This window comes from Rhinopithecus roxellana, chromosome 17, assembly GCF_007565055.1.
Source record: "Rhinopithecus roxellana isolate Shanxi Qingling chromosome 17, ASM756505v1, whole genome shotgun sequence".
Lineage (NCBI taxonomy): Eukaryota > Metazoa > Chordata > Mammalia > Primates > Cercopithecidae > Rhinopithecus > Rhinopithecus roxellana.
In genome coordinates, this window is record NC_044565.1 from 5,040,145 (window position 1) to 5,059,518 (window position 19,374).

A 19,374-nucleotide genomic window follows, 5' to 3' on the forward strand; every position below is an offset into this window, starting at 1 on the left:
AGGGCAGGGTGGTGGCCACACTGAGGCCGGGCCTGCTGGGGCCTGCTGCTGGTCAGGTGCTGACCGGTCCCCCAGCCCCACCCCTGCACTAGGAGGGGCTGTTTCTCGTCTGAGGCAGGGTCTAGCATGCTCCCATATCAGTCACTGGCTGTGGCCCCCTGGCCTCTGGGGAGGGTGCTACATGGCCCCTGGTCAGTTGGTTCCTGCTGGCCGGGCAGCCCTCCAGAGGAGAGGCCACAGGCAGTGGGCCAGTGTGAGGGCCTCCACGACAGTCCGCCATGCAGGCAGTGGGCCAGTGTGAGGGCCTCCACGACAGTCCGCCATGCAGGCAGTGGGCCAGTGTGAGGGCCTCCACGACAGTCCGCCATGCAGGCAGTGGGCCAGTGTGAGGGCCTCCATGACAGTCCGCCGTGCCTCTCGGCCCCGTGTCCATCACGCTCCAGGTATTCCACCTGGATGGGCTTCTCCAGGCTTCCAATTATTGGCAGTTTCTGGGAAGACTTAGGGGAGGAAGGAAGTGGGGCCAACCCCAGCCTGCAGCAGCCGCTGGCACAGGCTCAGCCGATACTCTTGGTTTTTTTTTTTTTCAGGCAGTCTTGCTCTGTCACCCGGGCTAGAGTGTGGTGTTGTGATCTCGGCTCACTGCTGCCTCCTCCTCCTGTGTTCAAATGATTCTACTGCCTCAGCCTCCCAAGTAGCTGGGACTACAGGTGTGCGCCCAGCTAATTTTTGTATTTATAGTAGAGACGGGGCTTCACCATGTGGGCCAGGCTGGTCTCAAACTCCTGGCCTCAAGTGATCCTCCCTGCCTGGGCCTCCCAAAGTGCTGGGATTACAGGCGTGAGCCACTGTGCCCAGCCTTCACCTCTCTTCTGCTGGTGGGACCCAGGCCCTCACCCTGGAGTCCGAATCCTGGTCTTCTCGCTCTTGCAGTGCTCTATCCTCCCCGCCCCGGCCCAGTGGTGGGTGCTCTGCTTGCTGGTCCGCTGGAACAGGAGCGGCCCCAGCCAGGTGACCCACAGCCATCGAGCGGCGCAGCGCCTCACTCAGTCTCAGGTAGCTGGGTTTTAGGACCTCTGAGCGCTCACAGCTTAGAGTTACAGGGAAAGGAAGCACATGTTGTCAGTGGGTCACTGGGAGCTGGTGAGTGGGCGGCCACTCCTGCCTCTACCCCTTGGTCCCCAGACCCATGCGGTCCTCTGGGGCAACTTAGGACAGGGCCACCACAGTCCCAGAGGGGTGGTGTCAGGACAGTGGCAGTGGCTCTTTCCAAGAAGCTCACAGACGCTGAGCTCTGCGGCGCCTGTGCTCCCACTCCCTCTGCACCCCTTTGCCAGAAGCAGTCGGGCCCTGGGGCCATTACACAGGAGCCGGTCTCCCAGGGCAGGCGCAGAGGCACTGTGGGCTGGAAAGGCGGGTCCGTGCCTGGAATACCAGCTGTTTCTCCAAGGGGAAGGGACCTCCAGGGCTGAGTTTACCTCCCAGTGGCCGGTTGGTCTCTGGCTGGTTTTGTGTCCAGGGTCCCTGGTGGTCTTTATTGCCAGAGGATAGGGTGTGCTGCTGCCGAGAGGAGCTGGGCTTGCGGTCTGGTGCTCGGCTCCGTCTGGTCCTCCATTGCTCCAGGCGGGAGCCGTGTGGGCGCACCCACGCTGCTTCGCCGGCCGTGTCATTGGCTTGTGGTGCCTGCTCTGTAGCCGGTGCCCCTGGTGAACACCCACAAGTCCCCACGCCGGTGTCCACCCGGCAGTTCCATTCCTCAGTCTGTCTTCCAGCCTTGCCCTTCTCAGGCCCTGACCGTCCAGCCGAGCCCTTCCCCAGCCCTGTCCACGTGTGTCCTTACTGTGAGCTGCTCTTCTCTCCTCATGAGAGGCCAGGGATTGCCCCCACCCCTGACTCCAGGGCCAGCCCAAGTGGAGTGGTCCGACCACCACGAACCCAACCGCCATGAAGCAGGCCGGGCTTGACCCCCACGCAGTCACAGGGACCCCCAAGGCTGTGGCCTGACCAGCAGGCAAGCTGGAAGCTGGGCCACCTGCCCGTGCAGCCCTCTGGCTCTCATGGCCGGTGCCCGGCTGTGCACTGCTCCTTACCCTGATCCTCACTGTGCCACTGACCTTAGCCTGGGTGGGTCCTGTGGCACTGGCTTCTGGTGGGAGCTATGGCTACACCATCCCCAGAAACTTCTCTGAACAGTCTGCAGTTCTCTGTTGCAGTCGGGACCTCCTTGCTTCAACACTTAGGGCCTGTGCTGCAGCTCTTTTGAGCCTTGCCGGAGACCCCTTGATGCATCCTTCCCCACCTGCGGCAGGTACTCCCCGTGCAAGAGCTCTGTTAGCTCGCGGGACCTGAGTGGCAGGACTTCGTTCCACAGCCTCACCAACTGCGCTTCCCTTCCTTTTCCTGGGCCCCACTCAAAACGAGAAGCCTCTGTGCTAACCGATAGAGATCCACATCTGGTATCGTGCCGTGTGTGGTATTGTGCCGTGTCTAGTATCGTGCCGTGTCTGGCATCATCGTGCTGTGTCCAGAACCCAGAGGCCTGCCATCTGCCAGCTTTTTCCTGGTGGTAGGAAATGCAAGGCTCTAAGCTTGTTCTTGACCTTGAACAGGACGTCCTAACATGCCCAGATCTCTGGACTCCTAAAACCTTCATGACGTGACCAGTCCCTGAACCTTGGCTCAGCCTCTCTCCTGCCCTGGAGTGCCCGTGTCCTAACAGGACATTCAGAACGCCCGCCACTTCCCGCTTGCCAGGCCTGGTGGGTGCGATGCTGTCAGTAAGCGGACTTGTGTTTGTGCTTTGGTCAGTTGTCTGTGTGTCTGCATGTCTGTGCGCCGCTGTCCACCCCGTGTGAGTGGGAACTGCCCTGACCTCTTCCTGGTGCAGTGGAGAGCCCTTTGCCCAGCCAGGAGCCACAGAAACACCATGTGAGGCTGTAAGTCTGCTCCAGGAAAGACCACAGACAGCACAGCGGCTGGAGTCGGCGCTGCCGGGGGATGCTGTGGCTCAGCCGCCATCCACCACAGTCCACCCAGCTCTTGTAGGGACCTGACCAGCAAATTAAGTGGGAAGATGGTGACCATCACCCCGTACCCTTTAGCTATCGGAGGTGTTGCTGACGCTGCTGTTTTGACCAGGATGTCGTATTGTTTTATTTCCTTGGCTGGAGCTAGGGGCACTTTCTAAGGCTTCCATTTGGTCTTTCCTACTACAGTGATTTTTACTCCATGGGCCAAAAAGCCCACGTGAGGATTTGCCCGCTGTTGAGCACGCCAGTTCCAATTGCACAGTCCTGGGCTGGGAAATGATGGGCTGAGGCCTGGGCCAGGACTCCATGTCCTTCCTGACCCCATATTCCCTACCCAGATGAGAGCCTCTGAGGGTGCTTTGCACCCCAGGTGTCAGCGTCCACTCAGACCCTGATCTGGGCGTCTTCCTCTCCCCAGGGCACAGTCGTCCAGATAAGCATCTTTGGGTCCCTGGGTGAGGGGCTGGGGGTCACTGCTGTCCACACTTGGAGGCGTGAGGCCTTTCACAAGGGGCCCTGGCCCCTCTTTCCATTTATGGGCTCTGGCTCTGAGAACTGGCTGATATAAGGAAACAAAGCAAGCAGTTGTGTTTTCCATCAGAGCAGTGGGCCTGGACTTGCTCACTTGTTTTAAAATCCGTGGGTGCTGTGTGCTAAGCCAGTGGTCCTCTGAGTGTGCCTCGGGACCACCTGGGAGCTTGTGGGGGCAGAGCCTTGGCCCTGGCCCAGACCAACTGAGTCAGAAATCCTGGGCCTGGGGCTCAGCCAGCTATGCTTTAAGGAGCCCTCCAGGGGCTGCCGTGTGCCTGAGTGTGAGAACCAGTGTACTGAGCAGCCCCTCACAGGCTGCCCATCTGTGCCTCCTGTCAGGACGCGGCGCTCCATGAGCCAGCTTCACGGGCCCCCGTGGTCAGGGTCTTCTGGCCGCTGCCCCCACCTTCCCTCCCACTGCCAGCATGTCTCAACAGGTGGGAGCTCCAGCGGTTGCGCTGCCATGGATGCCAGGCTGACAGCATCACCAGGCAGTCGGTGGTGTTCTGAGCAACTGTGGCATCTGTGCCCCAGGACCACGTCTGTGTCCCCTGTCCCAGGCAGGCTCCCCAAGGCGGTGCCTCAGCTGCACATGGTTTCTGGAGAACTCTCGGGAAAGGGGTGCAACAAGTGGGGAGGGCAAGGAGCTGGCAAAGGGGGCTGGAGCCATAGCCTTGCCCCACAGACATCTGAGAGGCAGGGGCACAGCGCAGAGGCTCTCGCTCCTGCCCAGACATGGGTCTGAGCTGCCTGTGGGGTGGCACGTGGTCCTCAGGCATCTCTGAATGAGCAGCTCTTGTCAGCCAAGGGCAGCGTTCTGGAGGAGGGCACAGGTGAGCGTCTGCAGCAGCTGGGGGGGGCACACAGACCCCCAGGGGGATCTTGGAGGACCGGCCACGGCAGCTGCCTTCACGGTGGCAGCTCCTCAGCAGCAGTGCAGACGGACCAAGAGATCCTGAAAACTCCTCCGCGTAAATCCAGGTAAAAGTTAAATAGCTTCTCAGGTGCATTCCTCACGTTACCACAAAGACAAGGAAACCCCCAGGCTGAAAGATAAAGGGGGGCCTCAGTGCAGCGACTGAGCTGACACTTCCCAAGGAATTTGCTGATCCTGGAAACCCTAAGCCTAGGGTTTTAAAGGTCCTCAGGAACAGGAGGCGGGGATGCGGGCCGTACAGGCAGAGGCCTCTGTGGCATCCGGATCCTCAAAGGGCTGCACCCAGCAAGAACGTGGGTTCTCCAATGATCCAGCCACAGAAGGGAAACGCTGGATCCTGCCTGGGCTCTGGCAGTAAAGCGTTTCCACCGAGCTTTACAAATTCAGGCCATCCCCCTGTAGGGTCTGAAGAACCCTGTGTGGACGAATTACATCACCATGGCCCCAGGTTGGTTGTTGCCTGGTACCTGGCATGAGCCAATATAATCTTATCTGGAGGTCTTGCCCCCAACCAAGGCTTCCCAGGCTTCAGATAAAAGCCCTTGGGCTTTCCAATATGATACAGTCAAAAGTTATAAGACGCATGGAAACAAGCATCATGAACAAGGGCAGAACTGGAACCTGAAGGATGTAGGATACTGGAATTATTCAATAAAGAATACATAGTAAGTATGTTTAAAATGTTTATGACACAACAAATTTATAATGTGAAAAGTAAAATTCTAGCTAAAAAGAGCGAGAAGATTTTAAAGACATTTGATAGAATTTCTTTTTTTTTTTTTCTTTTTTTTTTTTTATTATACTTTAAGTTCTAGGGTACATGTGCATAACATGCAGGTTTGTTACATATGTATACTTATGCCATGTTGGTGTGCTGCACCCATCAACTCGTCAGCACCCATCAATTCATCATTCATATCAGGTATAACTCCCCAATGCAATCCCTCCCTCCTCCCCCCTCCCTAGAATTTCTAATAATACTAATAATATTTAAAACTCAATGGGCTAGTTAAACAGCAGACTAGTCATAGTTGAAGAATTGCTGAATTAAAGGGTAGAGCTAAATAAATTACTCAGAATTCATCCCAGAGATGGGAAGTATGAAAGAGGTTGGGAGGCAGAACAGAAAATATCTAGCATCAGTCTAACTGGAGTTCTGTAAGAAGATCCTGGAATAAGATGAGCACGTGTTGAAGAAATAGCAGCTGATAATTGTTTTCCAAATAGATTAAAAACGTGAACCACTTATCCAACAGGCATGGCAAAACCCAGGTACGGCAAATAAAGCATCCACATCAAAACACATTGGAGTGAAATTGCAGAAAACCGAAAACCAAAAAAGAAAAAAAGTTTGAAAGCAGCTAGAGAGAAAAGACAGACTCCCTCCCAAAGGATAATGGACACAGCTCATTAGCAAAAGCGGAAGCCTCTTAATGTGTGTTCCGTGAACTAGGAGCGAGGGCCTCACCCTTGAACTTCTGAAATGAAGACTCTAGAGACCCAGCGCAGACCCACTGTGGAGACAGAAGTGACTCCATGTTAGGTTCTAATCTACTGTGCAGACTTCTGATGAGCCGCAGTCCCGGGAATGCCCCCTGATTCCTGCCGTATCTACTGTCCTTAGTGTAAGAACATGCACTGGCTATGAATCCTGCCTTTCCATCAAAGCAGCCTTGGTGTTATGACACAGATTACAGGCAATGATGCATTCTTGCCTGTGAGTAGCACGCAGACCCATTCCCTACAGAAGCTGAGCCCTGGGTCTGGGGAGCAATGGTGCAGAGCTGCACCTGTTCCACCCGCGGCCACATACTCCTGGCGGCAGGTTCCCCGGCACAGCGCCCTCTCCTGACACACTGAATCGGTCTCATTCTTTGGTTTCTCAGCTCCGTCCTCACTTGGGGGTCACTTTGCATAAGTGACCCTTTCATGGAAAACCCACTGATAGAACCTGCATTTTTTATTTTTATTTTTAGATGAATCTCCCTCTGTTATCCAGGCTGGAGTGCTCTGGCACGATCTCAGCTCACTGCAACCTCCCCATCCCGGGTTCAAGCAATTCTTGTGCTTCAGCCTGCCGAGTAGCTGGGATTACAGGTGCATGCCACCAGGTCCGAATAATTTTTGTATTTTTAGTAGAGATGGGGTTTCACCATGTTGGCCATGCTGGTCTCGAACTCCCGACCTCAGGTGAACTGCCTCGGCCTCCCAAAGTGCTGGGATTACAGGCCTGAGCCACCATATCCGTCCAGAACCTGCATTTTTTTTTAAGAGATGGGATCTTCCTCTGTCATCCAGGCTAGAGTACAGTGGGCCATCATGGCTTACTGCAAACTCAATGTCCCATTTAAGGAAAAACAATAACAATTCTGTAAAAACGCTTCCAAAAAATTGAAGAAGAGAGAACATCCTCAACCGGATAAAGGGCATCTATGAAAACTCTACAGCTAACATCATATTTAATGATGAAAACCAAATGCTTTTCCTTAAGATCAGGAAAAAGGGCAACATTGTATTGAAGCTTCTAGCCAGTGGCAAAAAAAAAAAAAAAAAAAAAAAAAGATAAATAATAAATGAACAAACAAATGGCATCCATATTGAAAAGGAAGAAGTAAAACTGTCCTTACTTGCCATTGACATGATTACCCATGTAGAAAATGTGATAGAATCCACAGAAAAGCAACTAGAACTATTGAGTTTAGCAAGACTGTGGGAAACAAGTTCAAGATATAAAAATCAGCTGTACTTTATATTCTAATAATGGACAATTATGAAGTGAAATTCAAAACATCACTTAAAATCACATCAAAAATATGAATATGAATAATTCTGATCAGATGTGCAAGACCTGAACGCTGAACATGACCGAACATCGATGAAAGAAATTTAACCCCGAAATCCATGTGGAGAGAGACCTTGACAATGCCCTGGGAGACTCGACTTTGCTGAGATACAGCCTCGAACTGGAACTGCAGGTCAGTGCAACCCAACCTGAATTCCAGTAGGGTTTTTTGTGTGGAAATTGACAAGCTGATTCTAAAATTAACATGGAAATGCAAAGGACCAAGAGCAGCTAAAACAACCTTGAAAAAGAAAAGTGAATTGAGGGGCCATCCGCCATCTGACTTGAAGGCCTATTGCAAGTCTATTGTAATCAAGACAGTGAGGTATTGATATTAACACAGAAACACAGATCAGCGGAGTCCAGAAATAGACCTGTGCGTCTATTGTCATTTGATTTTCAGTAAAGGTAAGGAAGCACTTCAGTGAAGCAATAATGATCTTTTCAATATCTAGACGCAAAAAATGAATCTCACGCCATGTACAAAAATTCTCCCAAAATGGATCACAACTGGAATCTAAAATGATAAACCATCTAAAGGAAAACGTAAGAGAAAAATCTTTGTCAATTTTGAGTTATATTTCTGAAATATAACACTAGAATCATGATCTATAGAAGAAAAAGATCAATAAATTGGACTTCATCAAAATTAGGAACTTATGCCCTTTAAAATACACTGTTAGGACAATAAAAAGACAAGCCACAGACTGGGAATAATACTTGTAAATCACGTAACTGGTAAAGGACCTGTATCCAGAATATACAAAGAACCCCCAGCACTCAATAAACAGAAATAATCCAATTTAGAAATAGACAAAAGGTTTCAACGGACATTTCACCAGTGAAGATCTATGGTGGTGAACAGCACATAAAAAGATGCACAAGAACACTGGTCATTAGGAAGATATAAATTAAAACTACAGTGAGACACCATCATGCACCCACTAGAATGCCTAAAAATGTTAAAAGACTAAACATATCAAATGTTGATGAGGAGGTAGAGCAGCTAGAGCCCTCACCCTGAGCTGATGGAAATACCAGTGGTTCAACCACTTTGGAAAAGAGTTTAGCACATCCAGGCCGGGTGCAGTGGCTCACGCCTGTAATCCCAGCACTTTGGGGCTCTGAGGTGGGCAGATCACCTGAGGTCAGGAGTTCAAGACCAACCAGGCCAACATGGGGCAACCCTGTCTCTACTAAAAATACAAAATTAGCCGGGCGTGGTGGTGTGTGCCTGTAGTCCCAGCTACTCGGGAGGTTGAGGCAGGAGAATCACTTGAACCGAGGAGGCAGAGGTTGCAGTGAGCTGAGATTGTGCCATTGCACTCCAGCCTGGGCGACAAAACTGAAACTTAGTCTCAAAACAAAAACAAACAAACAAACAAAAAAACAAAAAAAAAAACAACTTTTACTGCCTTTGTATTTTTCAGGAAGAGGGTAGAGATTTAGATTGACTCTGGACTTTGTCAAATATCCATGTTGAAAATGTAAGAGCAACTATGCAAAGAATGGAGACTCAGTGTGTCTGTCAGTGGAGTCCCAACAGGAAACAGGGTGACTAAGGAATGCTAACAAAGAAAGCATTCACCACGGCGTGGGCAGGGGGGTGACAGTGGGAAAGAGGGTGGCCCTGCAGGTCGCTGGACCTGCCGGCACTTGCTACCTCAGGCAGAGCCTGGTGGAGGGCTGCTGCTTCCCGTTAGGGTAGAACAGGTTTCTCCGTTTCCAAGGCGTGTGTGTGTGTGTGTGTGTGTGTGTGTGTGTTTTGAGACGGAATTTCATTTCTGCTTCCTGGGTTCAAGCAGTTCTCCTGCCTCAGCCTCCCAAAGTGCTGGGATTACAGGTGTGAGCCAGCACGCCTGGCATCCAAGGTATTTTATCTGCTGTGTATTCACCTGGTTCTGAAAAGTCCCAACGAAACAACGTCATATTACACCTGTTTTAGCTAGTCCTCACTTTGGTCCGGTGTCCAAACCCTGCCTCTAGAGTTGAGTCCTGCCTCCTACCTCAGAAAGAAGGCTGCCCAAACTGCTGGGCCCTGGGAGAGGCCATTCTTTTCTTTTCTTTTCTTTTCTTTTCTTTTCTTTTCTTTTTTTTTTTTTGAGATGGAGTCTCACTCTTGTCGCCCAGGCTGGAGCGCAGTGGCACCATCTCGGCTCACTGCAAGCTCCGCCACTCAGGTTCACGCCATTCTCCCGGGGAGAGGCCATTCTTCAGTGCTAGGAATGCACTGAGCAGGGTTGCACACCACAGACAGAAGTGGAGCCCTCCCACCCCAACACACACACAAGGCCACCCAGCAGTCTTGTGTCCTGGGCGGAGGGCGGACGTGGGGAGGGGCAGCCTCCAGGCAGGAGATGGTGGAATTGTGATGGGATCGCACTGAATTTGCAGGTCAGCTTGGGGTGTGATGCGGAGATGACTTTCCACTCATTCATGTCCTCTTCACTTCTTTCTGCAATGTTTTCTAGTCTTAAGTATACAAGTCTTGCCTTTCTTTGGCTATGTTTATTCCTAAGTATTTTATTATTTGCAGTGCTATTGTGTATGGAGTTGTTTGCTTAGTTTCATGTTTGGATTGCCTACTGCTAGCATGAAATACAACTGATGTTTGTATATTGCGGAAACAGCCCACCGAGCATCGCACCTGTCCTCCAGGGCCTCTAGGGACAGCCCAGCATGGTGGCCGGGCCTGGGGGACAGACCAGCTTGCCCTCCCTACTGGATCATATGCAGGCAGGATCCAGGTCTCTGGGCCCCGAGCTCTCGTCCCCAGCCTGTTTGCCCACCAGGTCCCAGGGACAGCACTGTCCACAGGCTCCTCCCCAGGGACAGCACTGTCCACAGGCTCCTCCCCAGGGACAGCACTGTCCACAGGCTCCTCCTCCCTGGACTTGGCATGAGAGGGCTTTCTTGGATCTGGGCCTCAGCTGATTCCAGCCGACCAACCCACAGCTCCCTGGCAGCCCCCACACTGAACTGGAGTCTCACCGTAAGCCTGGGCTGTGGGCTGTAGGTGAGGAGAGAATGCTCAGGTTGCTGCAGCTGCTGACCTGGAGAAGGAGCCTCTCTCCCGGAGGCATCCATCCCACTCTAAGGAAAGGGAAGGGGCCACTTGAGCCAGGAGTTCGAGGCAAGGCAGGACACCCAGAAGGGACAGGGTGGCTGTGATCTATGGGAAGTGGCTTCCTGCTCTCCCCTCTCGGAACAGGAGGCTTTGCCATCCTAGAAACGCGTTCGGAAGATGGGACAGCTGGAGCTTCCTCAACTCACCCGCTTAAATCCCTGAGTCAAAAAAAATAAGTAACTGATCATCCTTAGGGAATCCCAGCAACAAGCTTACATGCTTTAAATTGATAAAGAAAAGAAAAGAATCAACGCTTATTCTGTCTTTCCTATGCAAATGGGCCTCTGGGTAACTAAACAGCACGAGAGGGCAGTTCATCATCGCCGAAGTTTTCCAACCAATGAACAAAGAAGGCATAGCTGAGGAGATCCACCTTCCGTGCCAGACAGCGCATGTCAGCCTCCGAGGGGATGCAGGCCTCAGCCCCGCAGACCTGCTGAAAACCTGGGCAGCTCCACCATGTCCCATCCCAGCACATTTCAGAGCCTTCTGGGGGCAGAGTCTGATCCCCCACCCTGGAGCCCTGTGCGTGTTTGCTGAGGGGCTTCAGCCCCCGGGGAAGCCACACCCCTGGGGACCACAGCTAAGGGACGGAAAGCCAAGTGGGGCTAGAGCTGGGAAATGCTGGGGCCCTTCCTTCTCACTCTAGAGGGCGGCTGCCTGAGTTCCCGGTCTCCCCTTTCCTCCCCCTGCTCAGGAGTGGGGCTTCTCTTGGGCCTGGTCTGAGGATGCTGGACTGTGGGGTGGTGGAGACATGGGCCTGCCCTTGGCTTCCGGGCCTGGACTCCTGACTAGGTCCCACTCTACCCACACTCCCTCCAGGTCTGCCAGGAAGATGAGGCACCACCTGCCATCTCTGAGGACGGAGGCTGGATGGAGTCCATTCACCAAGACCAGGCTGAGCAGGGCATGCTGGGCCACCCCCCATTCGGTCCTCTGCTGTCTTACATCGCAATGGGCTCAGAGGCTAGGCCAGCACCAGCAGAGTGGCTTTGTGGCTCCCTGGGTGGTTGCAGGAGGGTGGCTGCAGGAGGGTGGCCGCAGGAGGGTGGCCACAGGAGGGTGGTTGCAGGAGGGTGGCCACAGGAGGGTGGTTGCAGGAGGGTGGCCACAGGAGGGCAGTTGCAGGAGGGTGGCTGCAGGAGGGTGGTTGCAGAAGGCCACCCCTCAGGGGCGTTGCCAGGACACGGGCAGCCTTCACATGGACAGTGGTTTTGTGCTTTCCACCAGCACAAGGTCCACGGCGGCTACTGCCGCGGGCTCCCCAGCAGATGGCAGCAAAGTGCCTCTCAGCCCCAGCGTCTCGTCCTGGCCACCTGTCTCACTCCTGCTTTCCGACTAGAGTGGGGACAGCAGGCTGTGTCCTTCTGGGAGTTGCCACGTCACCCCCTGGAGGGGAAACTAGCCCAGTAGGCAGGACGGGGGGTGGGGGGTGCTAATGTCATCTCAACAACCTGTGCCCCAACACAAGACGGTGGCCTCCAAACTCCTCCTCCCCAGAGATTTCTCATCTCCAGGGCAGAAGTTGCAGGCAGAAAGCTTTGGAAACATTAAACGTGAATTATTCCAATTGGTGAAAAAAAGCAAAACAAAACAACTAGATCCTGATTACTTTATAATATATAATACTCAAATAATTATAAATTTCTTCTCCTTCTCCTTCTTCTTCTTCTTCTTTTGTCGTTGTTGTTGTTGAGACAGTATCACTCTGTCGCCCAGGCTGGAGTTCAGTGGCATGCTCTTGGCTCACTGCAACCTCCGCCTCCTGGGTTCATGCCATTCTCCTGCCTCAGCCTCCTGAGTAGCTGGGACTACAGGCGCCTGCCACCACGCCCGGCTAATTTTTTTTTTTTTTTTTGTATTTTTAGTAGAGATGGGGTTTCACCATGTTGGCCAGAATGGTCTCGATCTCCTGACCTCATGATCCGCCTGCCTTGGCCTCCCAAAGTGTTGGGATTACAGGTGTAAGCCACCGTGCCCGGCCAGGCTTATAAATTTCATTTTTATTTCAGCCTCTCTGAACACGGAAGGATCAGTTGAGGAGTGAGGATGGCGGTGATTACCCACAGCCTTAGCATGACCTGCACATCTGCAGCACAGAGCAATGAAAGTCAACAGAAAATGTGAAAAAGAGGGCAGTCCATGCCATGAATACACAGAAAATGTGAAAAAGAGGGCAGTCCATGCCATGAATACACAGAAAATGTGAAAAAGAGGGCAGTCCATGCCATGAATACACAGAAAATGTGAAAAAGAGGGCAGTCCATGCCATGAATACACAGAAAATGTGAAAAAGAGGGCAGTCCATGCCATGAATACACAGAAAATGTGAAAAAGAGGGCAGTCCATGCCATGAATACACAGAAAATGTGAAAAAGAGGGCAGTCCATGCCATGAATACACATGGTTTGAGAGAAGCATCCGAGGGTGCCGCTGGCACTCACATACATGCCCTCCACTTAGTCTCCACTTAATACCAAGAACCTTCCATTGAGAATCTATTTATTATTATTATTATTATTATTATTATTGAGATGGAGCCTTACTTCATCACCCAGGCTGGAGTGCAGTGGTGTGATCTCAGTTCACTGCAACCTCTGCCTCCTGGGTCCAAGCCATTATCCTGCCTCAGCCTCCCCAGTAGCTAGGATTACAGGTGTCTGCCACCACATATGGCTAATTTTTGTATTTTAGTAGAGATGGGGTTTCATCATGTTGGCCAGGCTGGTCTCAAACTCCTGACCTCAAGTGATCCACCCGCCTCAGCCTCCCAAAGTACTCGGATTACAGGCATGAGCCACAGTGCCTGGCAGAGAATGTTTTAAATGAGAAAAATGGTCAGGTGTGGTGGCTCATGCCTTAATCCAAGCACTTTGGGAGGTCAAGGTGAGAGGATCACTTGAGCCCAGGAGTTTGAGACGAGCCTGGGCAACATAGTGAGACCCCATCTCTACAGAAACTACGAAAATTAGCCAGGTGGGGTGGCACACTCCTATGGTCCCAGCTATTTGGGAGGCTGAGATGGGAGGATTGCTTGAGCTCCAGAGGTCGAAGCTCCCAGACTCATGGCAGTGAGCTGTGATCACACCACTGCACTCCAGCCTTGGCAGCAGAGCGAGACTCCGTCTCAAAAAAAAAAAAAAAAAAAAAATAGCCCAGAGGTAGTCAATGGCAGGCACGTGACTCTTGTGGGTGTCCTGTGGGCTCTGCCTGTACCAGGCTCAGCTTCCGGTGAGGCAGTATCTAGGATTCGGAAGACCATTCAAACAACCGCACACATGGGATAAGGCAAATAGCATTCATTTGGCAGAAATCATAGCAAAATTTAATCACATGCTGCCAAATCATGTACGTGGAAAACAATCATTTATACTAAATTTTTTTTTTTTTTTTTTTTTTTTTTTTGAGACAGAGTCTCGCTCTGTCACCCAGGCTGGAGTCCAGTGGCCGGATCTCAGCTCACTGTAAGCTCCGCCTCCCGGGTTCACGCCATTCTCCCGCCTCAGCCTCCCAAGTAGCTGGGACTACAGGCGCCGCCACCTCGCCCGGCTAGTTTTTTGTATTTTTAGTAGAGACGGGGGTTTCACCGTGTTAGCCAGGATGGTCTCGATCTCCTGACCTCGTGATCCGCCCGTCTCGGCCTCCCAAAGTGCTGGGATTACAGGCTTGAGCCACCGTGCCTGGCCATTTATACTAAATATTACGATTTGTTATTTAGAGGATAAATTATCCAACCCAATAAATAAGATTATGGCACAGGGAATAAAGGTGATGATTTGGAATTAGCAGTGCTCCCCAGCTCTGCTTCATCTTCGGGTGTGTGGGAGGGGCTGGACTTCCTGGTCCCATCATGGCCGTGAGGGGGACCATGGCAGGGAGTCATGAGGTGGTGCCGTGTGAACAATATTGGCCAATGAGGAATGAGAGGAGGTATTTACATGGCACCTTTACACCAGAGCATTTACTTACTATTGCATGACCCTCCGAGCCTCTGTGTCTCCTCTGGGAGGACCCGCAACGTTCTAGGCAGCAGTCATTCCATCAGCCTGGGTCCTGAAGCAAAGACGGAAGAGAGAACCTCAGCCAACCCCTGCCATGTGATGTGAGTGAGAACAAGCTGTGGCTTTAAGCCAGAGACACTGGGGTCACCTGTGAACATGGCATAAGCAAGCCCATGGCAGTGGATGGACTTTGAGACCAGGAGGGGGCTCTGCTACAGCAAACCCCACAGGACACTGACTAGTGGCCTGACAGCAAAGTACTTACCAGAAGGACAGAGACCAGCATTACGCAAAACACGTGACAAAACTGTCTCCAAGATAACTGGGAAGCAGGTTTCATATCAGTGAACTTGTGTCCAAGAGAAGGGGTGAAAATAGAGCTCATGAAATACGTGGTCACTGTGGCCACACCTGCAGGGCGTTGACAAGGGAAGCTGTGTTCGACTACCACAAGCAGAACAACAACAAATCCTGGAGGGGAGGAGAGAATCTAATTTCTAAAGTTGTCGTATTATGTTGTTTTATTATTTTTACGATTGGTTTTTTTGAGACAGAGCCTCGCTCTGTTGCTCAGGCTGCAGTGCAATGGCAAGATCTCGGCTCACTGTTGCCTCGACCTCCCCAGGCTCAGGTTATCCACCCATCTCAGCCTCTAACTGGGACTACAGGTGTGCACCACCATGCCTGGCTAATTTTTTGTATTTTTTGTAGAGATGGGATCTTGCTATGTTGCCCAAGTTGGTCTTGAATTTTGGAGCTCAAGCGATCTTCCTGCCTTGACCTCCCAAAGTGCTGGGATTATAGGTGTGAGCCACTGCACCCAGGCCTATATCCTATTATATATATAAAGTATATGCGGCCGGGCGCGGTGGCTCCAGCCTGTAATCCCAGCACTTTGGGAGGCCGAGATGGGCGGATCATGAGGTCAGGAGATCGAGACCATCCTGGCTAATACGGTGAAACCCCGTCTCTACTAAAAAATACAAAAAACTAGCCAGGCGAGGTAGCGGGCGCCTGTAGTCCCAGCTACTGGGGAGGCTGAGGCAGGAGAATGGCATGAACCCGGGCGGCGGAGCTTGCAGTGAGCTGAGATCCGGCCACTGCACTCCAGCCTGGGCGACAGAGCGAGACTCAAAAAAAAAAAAAGTATATGCATATATATATTTTTTACATTTATATATATATATATATATATATATTAAACGAAGTCTTGCTCTGTCGCCCAGGCTGGAGTGCAGTGGCGCAATCTCAGCTCACTTCAGCCTCCACCTCCCGGGTTCAAGCGATTCTCCTGCCTCAGCCTCCAGAACAGCTGGAACTTCAGGTACCCACCGCCACACTTGGATCCAATTTTTATATTTTTTTTTTTTTTTTTTATGGAACGCTTCACGAATTTGCGTGTCATCCTTGCGCAGGGGCCATGCTAATCTTCTCTGTATCGTTCCAATTTTTTTTTTTTTTTAGTATATGTGCTGCCGAAGCGAGCACAATTTTTATATTTTTTTTTTTTTTTTTTTTTTTTTTTTTTTTTTTTTTTTTTTTTTTTGAGGCGGAGTCTCGCTCTGTCGCCCGGACTGGAGTGCAGTGGCCCGATCTCAGCTCACTGCAAGCTCCGCCTCCCGGGTTTGCGCCATTCTCCCGCCTCAGCCTCCCGAGTAGCTGGGAATACAGGCGCCCGCCACCTCGCCCGGCTAGTTTTTGTATTTTTAGTAGAGACGGGGTTTCACTGTGTTAGCCAGGATGGTCTCGATCTCCTGACCTCGTGATCCGCCCGTCTCGGCCTCCCAAAGTGCTGGGATTACAGGCTTGAGCCACCGCGCCCGGCCAATTTTTATATTTTTAATAGAGATGGGGTTTCACCATATTGGCCATCCTGACCTCAAGTGATCTGCTCACCTTGGGCTACGAAAGTGCTGGGATTACAGGCATGAGCCACCGTGCCCGGCCTCTGTGTTGTTTTAAATGTCTACTTTTCAGCGAAAAGTTGTAAGACATGCAAAGAAACAAGAAAGTATGCTCATACATTGAAGACAATTTAATCAACAGAAACAGCCCCTGAGGAAGCCCAGGCATTGGACTTACTAAATGAAGACTTAAAATTAGCTATGATTAGCCGGGCGCGGTGGCTCACGCCTGTAATCCCAGCACTTTGGGAGGCCGAGGCGGGCGGATGACCTGAGGTCAGGAGTTCGTGACCAGCCTGACCAATATGGAGAAACCTCATCTCTATTAAAAATACAAAATTAGTTGGGTGTGGTGGCACATGCCTGTAATCCTACTCGGGAGGCTGAGGTAGGATAATTGCTTGAACCTGGGAGGCAGAGGTTGAGGTGAGCCAGGATTGTGTCATTGCACTCACTCCAGCCTGGGCAACGAGAACAAAACTCAGCCTAAAACAAAACAAAACAAAACAAAAATACCAAAAACTAAAGTATACAAGAAATCTCTCACCAGATAGAGGATATGCATAAAGAGATCAAAATTATAAAAAGGTGGCAGATTACAGTGACTCATGCCTGTAATCTCAGCACTTTGGGAGGCTGAGACGGGCAGATCACCTGAGGTCAGGAGTTCGAGACCAGCCTGACCAACATGGTGAAACCCCATCTTTACCAAAAATTAGCTGGACGTGGTGGTACACCCTGTAGTCCCAACTATTTGGGAGGCTGAGGCAGGAGAATCTCTTGAACTCAGGAGGCAGGGGATTTAGTGAGTTGAGATCAAACCACTGCACACCAGCCTGGGTGGCAGAGTGAGACTCTGTCTCAGAAAACAAACAAACAAACAAACAAACAAAAAACCTCAAATCCATATAAAGAAGCACAGAGCACCAGCATAAACTTATTTTTTGCTTGTAACTTCCTTTTTCCTAGCTGATTTAAAGGTAACTGCATAAAGTAATAATTACAAATCTATGTTGATGAGAACACAATGTACAAAGAGGTAATCTGTGACAAGAACAGCATAAAGGAGGTGAAAAGGGAGTGGCCTGGGAGCAACATTTTTGGATACTATTTAAGCATGGTTTTCAATAATTCAAATTAGATTGTTATCAGGTTAAAAAAAAAAAAAGAAAAAGAAAAGAAAAGAAAAAAGGAGAGAGTTAGAGTGGATAATAAGAACAGATGAAATAGACTTTAAGATACAGTTGTTAATAGAGGAAAGGAAGGACATTTTATAATAATAAAAGGATCAATCCATAAAAAGGATATTATATTTACATATGACTCCGTCTCAAAAAATAAATAAATAAAATAAAAATTAAAAATAAGATTTTAATGGATTGAAATCATACAAAGTATGTTCTCTGACCACAGTGGAATGAAATTAGAAATCAATAAACAGGGCCGGGCGTGGTGGCTCAAGCCTGTCATCCCAGCACTTTGGGAGGCCGAGACGGGCGGATCATGAGGTCAGGAGATTGAGACCATCCTGGCTAACACGGTGAAACCCCGTCTCTACTAAAACATACAAAAAAATTAGCCGGGCGAGGTGGTGGGCGCCTGTAGTCCCAGCTACTCGGGAGGCTGAGGCAGGAGAATGGCGTGAACCCGGGAGGCGGAGCTTGCAGTGAGCTAAGATCCGGCCACTGCACTCCAGCCTGGGCCACAGAGCGAGACTCCGTCTCAAAAAAAAAAAAAAAAAAAAAAAAAAAAGAAATCAATAAACAGAAGAAAATTTGAAAAACTCACAAATTTGTGAAAATTAAGCAACATACTCCTAAATAACCCATGGATCAAAGAGGAAATTCTAAGGGAAATTAGAAGCACTTTGAAATGAATAATAGGTTAGAGCAGACATAAAAGAAATAGAGAACAGAAAAACAGTAGCAAAACACAATGACACTAAAAGTTGATCCTATGAATAGATAAAATTGGCTTTCAGTGCCGATAGCGCTCATATAAATGTGGTAAATGTTCCTAAAACCCGCCAGTCTCTCTGTAAGAAGTGTGGCAAGCACCAACCCCGCAAAGTGACCCAGTACAAGAAGGGCAAGGATTCCTGGTACGCCCAGGGTAAGCAGGTTATGACAGGAAGCAAAGTGGCTATGGTGGGCAGACTAAGCCGATTTTCTGGAAAAAGGCTGAAACTACCAAGAAGATTGTGCTAAGGCTTGAGTGCGTTGAGCCCAACTGCAGATCTAAGAGAATGCTGCCTACTAAAACATGCAAACATTTTTTTTTTTTTTTTTTTTTTTTGAGGCGGAGTCTCGCTCTGTCGCCCAGACTGGAGTGCAGTGGTCGGATCTCAGCTCACTGCAAGCTCCGCCTCCCGGGTTTACGCCATTCTCCTGTCTCAGCCTCCCGAGTAGCTGGGACTACAGGCGCCCGCCACCTCGCCTGGCTAGTTTTTGTATTTTTAGTAGAGACGGGGTTTCACCGTGTTAGCCAGGATGGTCTCGATCTCCTGACCTCGTGATCCGCCCGTCTCGGCCTCCCAAAGTGCTGGGATTACAGGCTTGAGCCACCGCGCCCCGGCCTAAAACATGCAAACATTTTAAACTGGGAAGAGACAAAAAGGGAAAGGACCAAGTGATACAGTTCTAAGTGTCATCTTTTGTTTTATTATGAAGACAATAAAATCTTGAGTTTATGTTCAAAAACGAAGCAACAACCACAAAAAAGATAAAATTGAAAACCCTTTAGCCAGACTGGCCAAGAGAACAAAGAATGCAAACTTGGTTCAATATATGAAATTTAGGCAATGTAATACATCCTATTAAATTAGTAAAAGGAGGAAAAAACCCACATGATCATCTCAATAGATGCAACAAAAGTGTTTGACACAATCCAACATCCATTCATAACAAAAATGGTCAACAAACTAGGGATCAAAGGGAATTTGCTCAACCTGATAAAGGGCATGTAAAACACTTCCCAATGCTAGCATCATACTTAGTTTTAAAA

General features: G+C 50.2%; 1 non-coding gene and 1 pseudogene across 1 annotated transcript; one reads left to right on the plus strand and one right to left on the minus strand.

Annotated features, from left to right (window-relative positions):
* The first annotated feature begins 278 nt into the window (after nt 1-278).
* LOC115894299 lies at nt 279-19,014 on the plus strand (annotated as a pseudogene).
* LOC115894383 lies at nt 15,838-15,947 on the minus strand. The gene has a single exon (XR_004054513.1). It is a non-coding gene; the product is annotated as a U6 spliceosomal RNA (small nuclear RNA).
* Nucleotides 19,015-19,374: the final 360 nt, after the last annotated feature.